At 29.9% G+C, this 17,457-nt stretch overlaps 1 protein-coding gene across 1 annotated transcript in view; it reads left to right on the top strand.

The window, feature by feature from the left end:
* Window positions 1-17,457, top strand: part of LOC123295199 (Down syndrome cell adhesion molecule-like protein Dscam2) — a 193,479-nt gene that overhangs the window by 66,269 nt on the left and 109,753 nt on the right. The gene's annotated exons all lie outside the window — the stretch shown is intronic.

Consider the following 17,457-nt stretch of genomic DNA (forward strand, 5'->3'; position numbering starts at 1 on the left):
TTGTAAACAAAATATCAAGTCAAGTGAAATTTACAAAATTTTAAAAAAACCCGAAATCTAAAAACACTCTCCATTAAATTACCGTTCAAACAAAACAAAAAAATCAAAATCGATTCAACCGTTTAGGCGCTACGATTCACATAGCGGTGAAACTTATAACACCCCCTTTTTTAGTTCGGGGGGGGGGGACCACCACGATTTTTTTACGAAATTTCGAATATATTGTGAATTTTTCTGTGAACACAAAAAATGGACGAATTTTTGCTTAAATTAAGAAATCTTAGCACGCTCACAAAATGTTTTATACCTTTAAAATCCTTTTTCTAAGCTTTGGCCAATAAAAAAAGCCTTTTAAAAGGAATTTAACCGGTAAATAAACATCACAAGAAAAATATTCGCTGTGAAATCGATCGCTTCGCTTGAAAACTGGGAATCTGCAGACAGATGATTTTATTTTTATAATCTTATTTTTCGTATGAACTATAGGGAATCAAAAAACCCATTTTTACTTCATGATTTATTCAACAAAAAATTAAAATATTTATTAAATATTCGAATCACCATTTAATATTGAAAATAAACGTTTCTTTTCGAATATTAGATTATCCAAAAACTAGTTTTAGTTTAATATTAGACATTTAAATTTTTAATAAATATAAATTGGAAAACCAAGGCCAAACTATACTAGACATTGCATAGACTAAACAATATAGTCTCGGTGCCGATCAGCATAAATTGTCATTCATAAAAGCACCGCTACAAATTGGTGTGTGGCATAACTATCTTTACCCTCTTTACTTTTTTATCCACGAAAGTTCCTGTTAGTCGAACATCGTCTTTAAAATAGTTAGGAAATTTTTAGATCGCTCGAGCAAGCTTTGTGGAACATCCGTGTTTCTGTTATCCTAATGAAGAAATTTTAAATAAAAAATATGTTTTACAAAAGAGCTGTTTGACTACTTGTAAAAGGCGGAAGAGGATTTTACTAATAGTCACGTATGAGTGACTTAGAAATAATTATTTTCTACTTTTAAGAGCATTAAAAGTTTTGTCTTTCAAAAGTATTTTTTTATTTAAATATTTAATTTCAAAATAAAAAAGGTATATGTATCAAATATGGCAGAAGCGGTGGGAAAATCAGGTCATGTTTTACCATAAAAATGCATTTTCATCTGCTTTACATGTAATTGATATTCTTCTCAGCAAACCCTTTCATTTGATACTCATATCATGAGAGTGCATAAAAAAACTAGCTTGCCATCTTGTTCAGAATGATGTCACTTAACTAATTGTATTGTCATCTAAAATTTCAATTTCACTTCAATTCGGCTTAGAATAACTGCTTTAAAATTGAAAGTTTTCAGCCAAACATACTTATAAAAACAGCTTATAAAATGGCTTTGCTCGGCACTGAATAAAAGGAGCTGTCTGTTTTCCGACATCTTGAAAAGAAGAATTTCCTGCAAGTTTCAACTTGTCGAAAAACGAATTTAATTCAACGCAGTTCAAAACCACTTTCTCACTTTTTTCCACTGCCATCTTATTAAAGTTGCTTAGTATAATTAAGCTCTAAACCAATAGGGGATCGGACAAAATTTTTTTTATCACTTCGAATGAAAAATTTTCACTTCACGGATAGAAAAGTAAAGTTGGTTTTTAAAAATCTTTACTAATATGCAAGATATGAGCGTTTAAAATTTCTAATTAAACAAAGAGGAAGATATTTTCACTATTGACGTCATATGTGGGTATTGCCATGCTTATAACTTCTTCGTTTATTAATCAATTTTAATTTCAATTTGAAATTTTGTCATGGTATCAAGTTCAGTTTTACATTTTTATTGGTAATATAGTCAATTCGACATACGGAGTATCACCTAGTATTGGAGGTTTATTTACCAATGACAAAGACGGCTGGTGGGCTCCGGGTATATTCATAGACGACTGCAACACTATTGTACTTTCAAGCCAAATTCACTTATAAAGGTGTTCTAGCAGTTAGTGCTCTTGCTAGCTGATGGAGGAACCGTTTCTATATTATTAAATACTATAAAATACACAAATTGTGTAGACTGAAGCAAGTGCCAATTTTTAAGTTTGTTGGCTTTGTTCCCCAATACATCGCCGATTTTATTTAATATTTGTATTATAATACCTACTGTTGGTAGGTACTTATCGTTATTTTATTTGCATCCGTCTGCAAAATTTACCTTACTGGAATATTTTTATTAAACTAGTTGGCAATTCAATTTAAGGATGTACGAACACCAAGGCAATTTTAAATTAAAAGCTTGATTTATTTTTATGTACAGTTGAACTAAGTCTAAATCAATTCTGAAAGTGTTAGGAGGGGTTGCCCGATTATTTAAATAAATAAATGACTTCAAAAGTAAGCATATTTGACATTGGTTTTTTGGTAAAACGATAGATGAATGATATGTTTTTTATCCCAAATACAACCAAAGGCGATTGAGCTAGCAATAGGTCTAAAATACATTTACAAACGAATGTAGTGAAGCTCCAAAACACAAGAGCTTTAAATTTGCACAAAATATATGTACACTTGATAATGATAGGATTGAGACCACATTTCTAACAAAAGATACATCTAACTTCTAAAATCTACACTAACTTTATAATAGTTATTTATACTAAATAATATGAATATATGCTAGTAATATGCATATACAGGGTAATTCATTTATAAAGTACCTGTGCTGTTTCTTATTACCCTCTGGGTCTTATTTACTTTAGATACCTTACGGAATATAGGAAAGTATTAGAGAAACAAAGATGGTTCAGAGAAAAAAATGTTTCAAATAAAAGTTTTATTTTCTTAAATTGGCTGATATACAGTCAGTACATTTGTAATAAATTTTAAGCAGGTTTTCATGGTAATTTCCAGAGCAACATCTTTACCGAAATGGTGCTACTACAAATAGTTTTAGAGTCTTCTTTTTTAGAGTCTAAATGTCCGAGCGGTCTAAGGCACTAGTTTTAGAACGTAGGATTATTTAGACTTAGGTTGCGGGTTCGAAACCAGGCAGCGGCAGTGTGAACAATTTATAATTAATGGGAGTGCAGATTTGATAAGAGAGTCCCTTGGATAAGAGCGAAGTAACCGACTCCACCCACATCAAAAATGTAATTGTATATGTTTGTAATTGATTAAATAAAGATTAACAAATAATGATGTGGGTGGCCTCTGTGATTAAGCATGCGTCACAAAAACGGAGGTTAAACCCCTATTATTATTATTATAGAAATAGTTTTATGAAATTCTCAGAGATTCAAAAAATAATCAATCAACATTCTTTTTTTAAATATTACCTAAAAAATTTATAACTATATCACATATGTGGTTTTGTAAACAAATAGTTGCTGCATTATTAATGAATTACCTTGCACCTTCGTACAGATAAAATTATATTAAGCATATGATATTACAAGAATCTAATAGGTTATTTTGAAAGTAGGTACCATGGTAGTATATACCATGAGCATACATATCTAGTATATATCTACCTATGTGGGTAGTATCAAACCTACCCACTAAGAGCATCAATGACACACAAACAAGTAGATATGATGATGGTTTTAAAACTAAATAATAATAATTATTATAATTCTAAACATCATGAGAATATATATTTTACTCATTAATGTCTATACTAAGTCTGGGTAGCATACAGGTGTTTACTCTGAAATAGTCTATAAAACGGAAAAAACAAGAGGAATCATGAAATTATTAAAATGGATGGATCATTTTAATCGAATACGGTTAGTATCTCCTTTTGTATCTAACCAATAAAAAATTACAAAAGTTTACAGAATTTAATGGGGGACACATGTTCTGACGTCAGAATGGACCAGTTCTCCGAGTTAAAGAATCACTATTAAAGAATTACATTTTAAATTTAAAAGTTAATTTTCATAAAACCATGTTTTTGTAAATTGTTAGCTTTCGGGGGATATGCAACCTAAAAATATGTCATTTTTCCATTAAACCGGAAGGAAAGGTTTGTTTTAGCAAAAGTTGTCAAGGGTAAGAAAGGCAAGACATTCAAGTTTCAAGGTCATTTGGTTGATCTACAAATGATCTTGAAAATTTACCTGGACTTTTTAACGCAGACGAATGACCCCTATTGACTTTGATTACTTTTGCCTAAAATATTTTTCTATAGACACCGTACCTATTCTTTTTCTAAATGCAGCAATGACATATTTTTAAATCGAATTTCTTCCGAAAACTAACGATTTTCGAAAATCAGTTTTTTATGAGGATCAACTTTCTAAATAAAAGGGTTATTCTGTGTCTTGTCTTTTAGGATCTCACCCTTTATACAATGTCTTAGTAAAGGGCTATGTCCTAAAAAGCCTCAATCAACGCTCGTTATCGAGCTAAAAGCTCGTGTAAAATTTTTGGACAACATCAGAAACTACAAAATTATGTAAGATTTTAATTTACAAAAAGAAAGGAAGGAAAATAGCACGTGGTGACGTCATAACTAGAGTAAGATAGATAAAATGATTTAATTGCATCTTTCATGTTTATCAATCGATTTCAATTTTTATTTCTGACTTTGTCATCTAAATCGACATCGGGAAACTACCGTATTGGACAGTGTTGTCACAAATAGTGCACGAGTTTAAGAGCATATTTTTATGAACTAGTCTACCTTAAGACGTACATCTGTGATCTAATAGTACAAAAAACATCCTAGTACTAAAAATAACGTATGGAAATATGCATAATCATCTTTTCGAATCATGATTGGCCGCCAGTTCAGTGACTGACTCCATGAGTGTAGGTATATACTGAACACTGAATGAAGTTGACCACATAAAAGAATATTGTACCCAAAGCTCTTCTGTTCGTCGTTTGTTGAGTGAATGCACAAATTCTATAGCTTTGGCTAACGTTGTGAGGTACACTCAACTCAGTTTTCAACGAGTATGATGATGGAGAGTGTTGTACCTTTAATCGCAATTAACATTTATATCTTTATTACATAAAACCATTTTCGAAATAATTTCTTCTTAAAGCACTAATACTTCTACACATTACGTAGTTTCAAAGATCTGATGGCACAAGGACAGAATATACCATGAATCACCCTTCAATGTTCCGACAATCATCTCCTTTGATTAGTACCTGAAGGCGGTTGTTTCTACATTTTATCACAGCTCACGCTTAGAACCAGAATTATAGGATTTAATTGAAATATTGCAGACAAACAAGTTTCTCGTATAGGTGACAATTTATCTTAGAGTCGGTATCAACTTCAACTAAGTACTTCATAGACTTAGGGTCAATGAGACTACTTTTTCTACATACGGTTCCATAACAAAGGAAGTATAATTGTAACATCATCTTACGGAATGTTTCTTAGGACACGAGGATCTACCTTTTCAAACTTTACCTTCTCAACATTTTTCGGAATGTTAAAAATTTAATATAACATTATAAAATATGCACCAAAGTGCAATAATTTAGGTGTACTGTAATGTAAGCACTTACAAATATTTCTATATTAGGGAAAAAAAATTAGGATTGGGGAAAGAAATAAAAATAGACTAGCAACTATAGATTTACCGGGAAAACACCTTATACATTTATATGGTTTTCATCTTTTTTTTCATTTATTTGTAAATATTTTTCATTCCCGTGAAAACTTTTGGATATAAAGTACAAATTAACACTCTTAGGTATAAATGCAACGACCTATCAAAATTTCGAGCCAATCTTTAGACTTCTCAGGTGAGCTAAATGTTTATATATAGTGTGGCTTTTTTAAGTAGACATTTGCTCGAAACTAGATAAGTAAATTTAATCGAGAAAAATGCTTCAAACGAAAGATGTTAGTTTAAAAGGCACGCAACGTATACCTGCATCGAATTTGAGGTTTTCAGGTTCAATTGAAGCCTCACTCTGATCCGTAACTGACAAACATTTGATTAACGCTATAAATTCAAAAATTGTTTATAAATACGCATACATTTGCTGTCTAAAACATTTTTTTATAAGCCGAATAATAAAGACAGTAATTGAAAGCAAAAACCTTTTTGTGTGTTTGTTCATTCAATTTGAATAAAAATGGTCTTTATAGAAAAGCAAACAATCAATCAATTATTGGATTTATTGGGAAAAATTCTTCGAACAGTGCCTAGATTTCGCAGAACCAACTGGACGAAATAATAATTTTTATATGAAAAACAATTTTGAGTATAACTTTTCAATTCGTTATTATCTAAACTGTACGGTTTGCGGAAAAATGTTTCGAACAAAAAATGTAAGTTTTTTAATAAAAAAAAAACTTTCTTTTTTAAAGTGTTCATCTATCGATTATAAGGATTAGAGTGAGCTTTTCATTGAGCGTTAAAACATTGGTCAAGTTTAATCTCTGTGTAAGATGTGCGCCTACACACCCAACATTTTTAGCTTGAAGCATTTCTATCTGAAGCTAAAAGTTATTTTTTGAGTTTCAAGCATTTGTTAACTTAAAAAAGACACCCAATATAAGAATACTTAAAAACATAAGAACATAGATAAGCATTCTCTGGGTTGCTTGCCCTTTAGTGGAGAAATATTCTCATGAACTTAAAGGATAGATCAAAGAATATTATTATCAGGGTACAATACTTTAACCCCTCTATATCTGTATAAGTATATACTGGTAGGTATATACCTTTATTATTATCCTGATGATGGTTTTACAAAAAGGACTCTGCTGTGCTGATCGTTACATATATATGGTCGTTATCTGTGACCACAGTAGTAACACTTTAGAGTGCGGTCAAGCGTATATTCACTGTTGGACCTCTATAGTACCTCTGTACTCTATGAATGTAGATATCCCAAAAGCTTATGTTTGTGTCTTATTTTCTGTGTATAATATCATTCTAATTCCACTTTCATGTTGTTATAATTATTTTCGTTAACTTTTAACACAATATGGTTTCTTATATGTCGAATATTTATAACGTGGCTAATTTTGATTATGACTTCATACCAATTTTGTAAAATGATAAATCTGATTCAATAGCTAATGAGCATATCAACGCTCAGATAAAATCGCTTTTCCATCATGCAAGCATGCAATTAATGTACTCCACTCGTTTAAGTCAAATTCATAAAAACACTCTTGCGCTTTTTATACCAATAGTGTAAAATACTAAGACAATATATCCATAAACATACTCATTACACACAGACGCATATAATAGCTCGTTCTGTAGTTAAGAAATAAAAAACTAACTGAAACAAAAATTGTAGAGTTTGATGGGGGCATCATGTTTTGACCTCACATTGGACCTAGTTCTTCGGGTTGCTTTAATAGCCAATTTAGATTCTAAATGGTAAAAGATAAAATAACACTTGAAATTATAAAGTTGACCCTCATGAAACAAACTACCAATTTTTGTTTAAAACATTTTTTTCGAAAAACGTTTGCTTTCGAAGGAAATGCAACTTAAAAATATGTCATTATTGCATTTAATCGAAAGCACATACGCTTAAAGTTTATCGACAATTGTAAGTCAAAGTCGTGAGGATACAGGCAAATGTACGCTATTGCCCTTGACAACTTTTGGCTTAAGTATTTTCCTGTAGTTAGTGTGTTCGCTTTCGATAAAATGCAATCATAACATTTTTTTAGGCTCCTTTTCTACGAAATCTCACGTTTTTCGAAAATAATTGTTCAGATGAAAATTGTTTGTTTTTAATGGCGATAAACGGGGTTGAAAATGAGTCCATTCAAGCTGGAACTTTTCGTATCGTCGTCGAGAATCAAAATTGTTTAAAGCTTCAAAATTTTGCATAAAAATAATACGGCTTTTTAGTTTAAAATTACGGAAAGTTACAAAGGAGGCTTTTAGAACAGACTGTGTCCTAGATCATGTAGGGTTAATCATATTTCATATTTCTTCATATGGTGAAATATAAAGTATCTTCTAGCCGATATCTTCTAGCTAAAAGTAGGTCAACAGGTTTTGCACTTGATGCAGGGCTATGGATTAAACACCCTATTTCAACTGAAATTATCAAAATCCCAATGATGGCTCAAAATACATGTTTTCTAGTAAGTCGCACCGAAAGGAAAAACAATGATTGCCTAAGTTAAAATACACGACATTTACAAAGGTGTACATACATTTGGGGAGATATGTGTTATAATTAACTTTAATTAACATTTGATTATTTTGTGTTGCTTGACGTTTTTGTTCTGTTTTGTATGTTTTTGACCCTAAAGAAATTTTTCAAATTTATTTAAAATGAGTGTATGTTTAATTATATATCCATCTATCTCCAAACGGGTTTCCAATGAGAGGGTCCGAATTTTATTATAAAGTATTTGTGTATAAGGTATAACAATTTTTTTATTTTTATTTGAAAGAGTATTTTATGTCAGTTTGTGTGATCATTTCTTCCATTTTGTTTTATATTGAAAATAAATTCAATAATTTTCACGCGTTCTGCTTATGCCCCAAATATTTCGCGGGTTAAATATTCTGAAACTTAATAAAGCATAACCTCTACATAATTTTATATAAATTTATTTTTCAAAAGCATCCGCTTTGATTATGTGATTATTGAACGATGTTTGAGAGTGAAAATATAAGAACAGAGAATGAATCTTTGTAACTAAATTCATTTTTAGCCCCCAACGGAAAAAGGGGTTATTATAAGTTTGGTCGATGAGTCTGTGTGTCTGTCTGTAGCATCGTAGCGCCTGAACGGATAAACCGATTTGAATTTTTTTTCCGTTTGAAAGGTAATTTAATGGAGAGTGTTCTTAGCTATGTTTCAATTGCGACTTTAGGAATCCGTACCTGGAACAACTAAAAAATATGCGCAGTTGTTTTTTAATTTACTGAGTCCGAATTTTATTAAACTAAAGAAAGTAAACGAACAAGCCTGAAGATTAATATTTTTTTGTTTAAACCTTTACTCTCGTGATGAGAAAAATTCTCTCAATTTCTGAAGAAAAAAATTTATTTTTTGAAACTGTAGATAGGTTGAAAAAGTCAGAAAAAATTCATAATTCGAAAATAGATAAAATTATATTATTATTAAAAAATAAACGTTATTAATGTTTTAAATCGCGCTACTTAGCTGTTCAATTTTAAATTAAAAATTCTGACACTCTTCGGAAACCTTTTGCATATGTGTTAATCTAAACCACAATATCGTCCTCTGGACTTACATTATGTTTATCCTATGAACGGTAAAGAAAACAGGAATGGTATGTATTTTGTTAGATATATATTTAAAACAAATTTTAATTAATAAAATTTTTGGGTTTTGCTTTATAATTAAAATAACATACACGATTTTCAAAAGACAATAAGTTTATTTTATATAAATTTTAATAATATTCGTTACGTACATTAAACTTGGATTACCCTTCAATTATCCTCTGAAAAAGATCTCTACAAGTTATAAAAGTTAGTGAAAGGAAAGCTGATTATAGAAAACAATCACTCTTATGAAAATTTTTTTGTTACATTTTCGTTTTTAGAGGGCTTAAAAGTCAAAGATCTATGTGGAATGTTTCCAGCCAGAGAAAATAAAGTTAACCTTTATTTCACCTTACAAAAGACCTTTAGGTGCTCATTACCATATGCTGTCTTAATGATAAAATCATTTATCTCTGTGACTTAAAGTCAAATTATGATAATAGGCGTAAACTGTTCTTAATAGATATTAATTGAGCTTTAAGAAACCAGAGTAATTTGCAACAATACTGTTCAAAAATATGAATAAACTGTGTAATAATAAAAAAATTATTTAAAAGAATCAAAAAACCCGACTGCGTTAAATAAAAACGAAAAAGAAAAAAAGAAGTTAAGTAGTTTACATAGCGACTAAGCAATCGGGGCAAATTATTAGGAAAATTCCAGCCGATCTAGATTTTAATGAACCCCGTCTGTTCAATAGCTATGTCAGCTACTGTACTTGTTTTTTGCTGTTCAATTTGTAATTAACGCAGTTTGGTTTTATGATTTTTTAATAAATTTGATTATTTTAAACTTTTTAGTCCGGATTTTCAAATAGTTGCTCAAAGATACCCCTTTACCATAGCTCGCCGACTATCATTTTCAGTTTCATGTTACGTCAATCAATTTCATGGTTCGCTGAATTTTCTTTTTCACAATATGGCTTCTGATGATCGCCATATTTAATTTTTATTATTGCCTTAAGTGACACTCGAAGATTTATACCAATAGATTGACGAGTTTGGTCTCTGGTGTGCCTGATAGGAACACACGTAGCTCTGCATCACAAAATTAGCACAGAACAAATATTAAAAAGGTGCCATACTTTTTTCTCACCAAATAAAATATATTTGATGATATTCATGTGATTTATATATGTCACAACTATTTTTAAAAAACCTTAGAAACCTTAGAAATTTTACTGAATTAATAAAAATAGATAATCAATCTGTGCAAATTTTGTGACGCAGAGTGTACTGATAAATACTTTACGTGGCTTCTTTACGCGGCGAAATCGGGCCCTCTCTTTGAATGGTCTAGCCATTCCACAGAAAGGCCATTGCTATTTTTTTTTTTAAATATCAGTGGCCTCTCTGTATAAATTTTCAATCAATATTTATAATAAATTATTTTGCTATTGTTAATAATTTTTGTGTTCAAAATAATTTTTATTTTTTTTGCTTTTGTTAATATATTTTTGTTATTGTTATTATTTTTATTATTATTATGATTTTTTTGTTATTGCGTGATGGAAAACCATTCATTGGATCAATGGAAACAAATAAAATACCTACAAAAAAATAATACAATCAATGGTAAATATTTATATATAGAGTGTTACACCTGAGAATGGCTTCTATCCGTTAAAACATTTTATACGAACATATTATCACTTAAAAATTAAAATTGATCGGCCATTAACGCAACGTATAGATAAAAATCTAAATTTTTGATATGTAACTATGAATTGCTAACTGGACGAAGTGTTTTTATGTACCTAATTAATCACTGAAAATTGGAATTTTAGCATGTTGAAAAAAGCAAAAACAGTCTGGCAAAGAGATTTGTAAATAGCTTAACTAAAAAGATAAAAATTCACGAAAATTTAATAATTAAAAGACGATTATTTATTTTTTAGGAATTAAGTTATTACATTATTCTACTTACAAGTGATATTAGATGCTATTTAAATTTTAATATTAAGAATGTAGATCGGAATTTTAATTTCTGTTTAAAAAGTTATTATTTTGTTATTGTTATTGAGTACTGTCCAATCAGTTTCAAATCAAAATAGAAATAATATGTAACTGTTTGAGCCCACACCACTGCAGAAGGCAGGCATATCTACTTCAAAAAAAATTTGTTTCTATTTAGATTTGAAACTGATTGGACAGTACTCACGCAAAGAGCTGTCAGTCGCAGAGCCGGCAGTTCGCTTAGCTCTATGAATTGATAATATTCAATGCATATCTATCATTTAAACACTGTCATTTAATTCAATACATTTAAGATATTCCTGGTTTTCAATTTAGAAATCTATATACAGTGTTTATGGCAGTTCACTTTGCTCTATGAATTGCTTATGAATATTATCAATTCATAGAGCTAAGCGAACTGCCAGCTCTGCGACTGACTACGGTATGTAGGTAGATAGACAATCATGGAACAAAACATACAGAAAATTACGAATGTTTTAGGTGAAGTAGTTTTGTGAATAAATCTAGTGGTTTATTAAATAAACCGTTTACAGTGGATTTTTAAAAATAAGCCGTTCTCGACTTTTTTGAATTGGCTAACATGTGTTTTTTGAATTGTAGTCTTGTCCTTTTCCTTTTTACAATAAAGACATGATGTCCAGGGTCCCTCAATGATGTGAGCCAAACGGCATAATTATCTAGCTGCCACCCCGATATATTTTCATTCATTTTTTGAGAAAATTAAAAAGAAAATTTTATTTTCCAATTCTTCCAAAGATATTTCTCAGAAAACATAAAAGGTTGCAAATATGGAAAAAAAAGTTCAAGCTGTTAGACCATTGATCCTAGTCTCTGAATAAAATTATTTATTTTGAGATTTTTCTTGGCGATTACATTTCATTAAGCCGTAAGAGATAACTGTATATCATGATAAATAACTTCATTACATATTGTAGTAAATTACGCAGGTGTTGCATGCCCAAATTAGTTTTTCGAAATAATTTTGCTGCAGGTCAACAGGAATAAACTTTATTAAAAGCTTATTCTGTAACTCAACCAATTGAGTTAAAATTTTACATACACGTTGATTTTTGATGACAATGTATGGAAAGCTCAGCAGACACGTCCTGATTTTCCCATCGCTTCCACCATATTCGATATGTATATACCTTTTATAGTTTTAATTTAAAAATTAAAGCTTTTTTGTACTAAAAACAAGTCATACTGATACATGACTAATAGTATAAAAGCTGAAGGTAATCGATCAAGCGTAAAGTACTTATCTGTTAAATGCAGCTCCTACAGCTTTTACAAATAATCATTTATGAATGACTTACAGGAATAATTATTTTCAAATTTTTCGTTCAATGAAGGCTTGTAAAGTTTTTTCATCTTCGCGAGTGATTTTATTTACCCATCACTAAAATATTTCAAAATAGAAAAAAAAGTATATTTTCTAAATGAAAGAAATATATACGCGTGCGGCTTCTTTTGTTACCTGTGTGTGTATGTGTGTGTGTGTAGTAACTTGAAAAACATTTCAAATTCAAGCTGGTTTTTTATTCGTGCCATTAACAAAAGAAACTTTTCTCAATAATAGTCAGTCAACTTGAAATATTTCCATGGAAACTTTTATGATGTCTATGTACTTCTTGTTGAACAGATGTACCTATAATAATAATGATATACTAACTACTTCTTCTGGTTTGTTTTTTTTTATCTTTTTTTATCGAACTACATAGAAAGAACATTCTATTTTACATCTTTTTTTAGCTGGTTTTGTACCCCTGACTCCCCACTTTGTATTCATGATTTTTGTCATTGAGGAGCCATTCAATACAATAAATAAAACCATTGAAAAAGTATATTTATTCCTCGAATTACTTACAGGTGATTCTACTTAATTAAAATTAAAATAGAAACAAGTGAAAACAAACCATTAACTGAGTTAATTGTTGAATTACCATGTATAGAGACAGTACCTAGCCACACATACATAACTGATATTAATATATAATCCATACTATATAATGATGTTTACGAAAAAATGTTTCAAACAAAAGATGTTTATTTTTTTATAAGGAGGATTTAAACTTTTGTTCTATCTCTATCACGATTTATGAGATGGGTCCTACATACCAAAGACTCAATTGACCTAGGTTGTTCATTTACGAACTCGATCTCACTTTTTACATCCACTTGATATCTAAACTTTTACTTCCGCTTGATATCCTAAAATTTCAGCTTGATAAATTCTTTCATTTTTAGTTATCAGGTTAACAGACGGACAGGCAGAAAACCGGAAATGGACTAGTTAGGTGATTTTATAAAGACTTTTACCAAAATTTTGTTCGTGGCATCAATATTTTTAAGCGTTACTTAACTTGAAACTAAACTTAGTATACTCACTTTTATCGAATTTCGAAACAAAAGCGAAAAGATTGTTTTTCTATTCCACAATGTATACCATTTAAAAAAGTTGTGGAAAATCGATATTTTTGTTTCTAATTTCAATAAATTTCTGTGCATAACCTTGACCCAAAAATACAAAAATTATGTATAATTAACTTTTTATGACCTATACGAAAAACAATATTCCGTATCTATTTCAGACAAATCTACCCAATATACAAATTTATCCAAGTTATTCCAAAATTTGTTTGTGATACTATTTTTCCGTTAAAAGGTCCAAATTTTCTCACGACGAATACTTCATTATTGTACAAATTAGGTGTGGAACCCTAAACTCGCACTTAAAATATCGCTAAGAATACTCTCGATCAAATTACCTATTCAACAAAAAAAATCAAAATCTTTTCACCCGTTTAGGAGCTACGACCTCACAAAATCAGTTCTACCAAAACATCGATTCGTTTGTGGTATCGTACATCCTAAGCGGATGAACCAGTTTTGATTTTGAATTTTTTTTAAATGGTAATTAAATTGAGAGTGTTTTAAGGTATGTTTCAAAGAAATTCATCTTCCTTTAGAAGATCATCCAACTCGAAATCATGACCCATTTTTGGGCTAGATGCTGGTTTAAAAAAACATTCAGAGAGAAAAATTATTGAATTTGTATCCTAATGTCGTCTTTAATTAGCCAGGAAAATATTACAAGATAAATAGACGACCGTATAATACATCTGTCTACCTCAATCTTCACGTTACGATTCACGAATGAATACCTCCCTCAACCAATCCTCACTGATTCGTGTGGTTTTATTCCAATGTTTGATATAAATGAACTAGGGTCGAGCATATTATTTGATATTAATTTCATAGCAGTTAGAAATTTGAAGGGTCGTTGTGAAAGTGGTACCTAACAGCTTTAACTTTTCGAAGATTTTCATAGCTTTTCTTTTGCGGGGATAAGAAATTTATAATTGCACCCTAAAAATTATTTAGGCAAATCAATCGTTAAATAGCTCTTCTTAGCGCAACAAGGGTCGGAAATGCCAACAACAAAAAAACATTTTAAGTAAACTTATGATAAATTATTAAGTACTATTCTAAGAACGTTCTGCTACATTATCATAAAAAAATATTTAAAATTCAGCCTGTGGTAGTAATGAGATCCGAGTCACCTCAAAAAAAATTTCCCATGCGGTAGTCAAGATGATCCTGAAATTAAGAAACCAAAGAAATTTCTTTAGTACATAAGTTTATCTTGAATTTTTAACGAAAGAAGTAGGTTAGGTTATATTGGCTGTCCATTATGGCTATAGAGCCGCTTGTGATACCATATATGTGTTTTACCACCTTTCCACTGATAATTTCATTTATCAGCCCCTCAGTTTCAGAGCCAGAGTGCACTTCCTTCATGCATATACCATTCACTACACCAGCCAATCACAACTTTTAATTAAATTAATTTTGTTGCGACGGCGGGAATCGAATCCGCTACCCTAAGCATGCCGCGGACGGAATTGGTTACGCTTTAATCAACTGAGCTAATAGGGCGACAACGAAGGAAGTAACGAAATAATCATTTTTGATTTTTTGGTGAAGGTGCAATAAAAAAACTCTTTTAAACTTTGATTTTTGCGAAAAATTGTCGTGTTTTTAATGTAAAAAAGTTTTGAAATTGAAAAAAAATCCTTCGCTCAGAAACTAGTATTTAGTATATACATAAAGTGTGAAATCAGTCCGAAGGTTTTCAAGAAATTTTGCCTACCAACTTTAATAAAAAGTTTTGAGAAAAACGCGGTTAAAATCTGATACATGAATAAAATAGAGAAAGAAATACATGTAAAAATACATGAATACAAATTAAAATAACGTATTGAAACGTTAATTTATGGCGAATTTTTTACTGGGGCATAGCGCATATACATATTGAGTATATGTATAGATAAAATGTCTCAGAGTTGTAAGAGCATGTTTTTATAGACTAAATATTTAAAGTGTCGGAAACACATCGCCAGGAACGAAATGATTTTTCCCTTTTTTTATTGAATTATTTTTTCATTTGGTTGTTGTCTACATTCATCAATACAAGTTTTTCTTATAACTAAATATTTACTAGGATCACTGAAAGAGAAATCATCGTCAAGAAAATTTTCGTATTTTATTTTAACAAGTTCTTGAATATGGGCTTTACACCAATCTCAAACAAATTTGCAAACACTATGAAATGATTTTAAAATTCTACGTATGATCCTAGACTTATATTATTGTCATATACATTGATCGTCTACACAACTAACTATTGAAAGTCAACTTATTATTAATTATCGAGATTTTTCCTTTTGGTTCACTTCGGTTTTGTGTACAAATAATTTTTTCTCTCGTATTTATTCTTCTTTTCTTTTATTTTTTTTAACTATTCAACACTTTTTTAATTAAAAACAACGTGTTTACTTCTTCTCTATATGTATACATGTTTTGTACTATGTTGTTTTTTGCTTATTTGTGTTATTTGAGTACGGTAACTAACTGAAACTGAGTATGTAACAAAGAGCGAGAATTCAACTGAAGATCTTAAATTTTTCATTGTAGAACCTTCTCTAAAACTGAGCTGGGACCATGACACTACTTGCATTATTTATTAGAATCACTCAAGAAATCATTTTTAGCAAGCTCCGATAATCTCAATCCCGAAAAATAATTATCTTACAATTATATTTTTGCAGATTGGATCTTGATGCCATTTTATTGCCGATAAAAGATGTAAAATTGATAATGGTCTGCATATATTAGTCTGTATATATTAGAATCTCCTTTTATCGAAACCATTTTAAATTAAACTCAAATTTTAGATTTTTTTAAAACAAATTTTAAATTGTATTTCGATGGAAACATAAATGAAAATTGTCGGAGAAGGCTGGTATTGTCTTTTACGTTGCTAAGAAATTTTAAATGAAATTTTTTTAACGGAATAAACTTTCTTTGAATGCCAGATATGACAAGATATGCAAAAAGTTGCGTTAAAAAAATTATTCAAGGTCAAAGGTCGCGAAAATACTTTTTTCAAAGTCTTTCGTAGACTATTAAGTTTATCGTAGTTTTAGCTGCTATAAAAATTGTTAGGAAGTTAATTTTCATAAAAAAAGGCTCTATACAAAATATCCGTAGAAGTTTTGACACCACAAAATTTTGCACACGTTATTTAGTAAAAAAGGTAAAAGTACACAAATGCAAGGACATCATTTGCACATTAAAGAAAACTGTGGATCTTATCTTAACTGAATATTCTCTATACCGATTAGTGCCCAATTTATTCATGTAATGTTGTTTGATACACAACTCGCTTCAGAAAAAGCATTTTATTTTCTTGTTTTATTTCTATTTATTTTATTTTCCTACATATAGAATATTTTCGAAGTATTTCTACTATTTATTGATTTTTAATTGTCTTTTTTATATAAAAATGTTCTTGATTAGCAATTTTATGTTAACTATCTACCACGTCTTCTGTTGTTAGCACGAACACATTTAATTTTGTTTTTTGTTTTATTAATAAATTTTTTGGTGTAAATGTCAAATCAAAAGTACTCGAATGTAATTATTTACTGAATGCTTCAAGAGGTAATTCGATTAATCAACGACTCTCATTTATTATTTTTGGGCTTGAATAATTATTTTTCCCTTTTTCTTCATTGATAATTTCTAACTTATTTTGTCTCAGCAATAGAGTATTCTACTATTTTTGAAAAAGTATTTCAAAATGTTGATTTTGCTAATAAAAAGCAACCAAAATTTATTTCGGAAAAATACACACGCTTTCTTGCCAAAAACTTAAATTTTTTTAAAACTGTCAAAA

Source organism: Chrysoperla carnea, chromosome 3, assembly GCF_905475395.1.
Source record: "Chrysoperla carnea chromosome 3, inChrCarn1.1, whole genome shotgun sequence".
Taxonomy (NCBI): Eukaryota; Metazoa; Arthropoda; class Insecta; order Neuroptera; family Chrysopidae; genus Chrysoperla; species Chrysoperla carnea.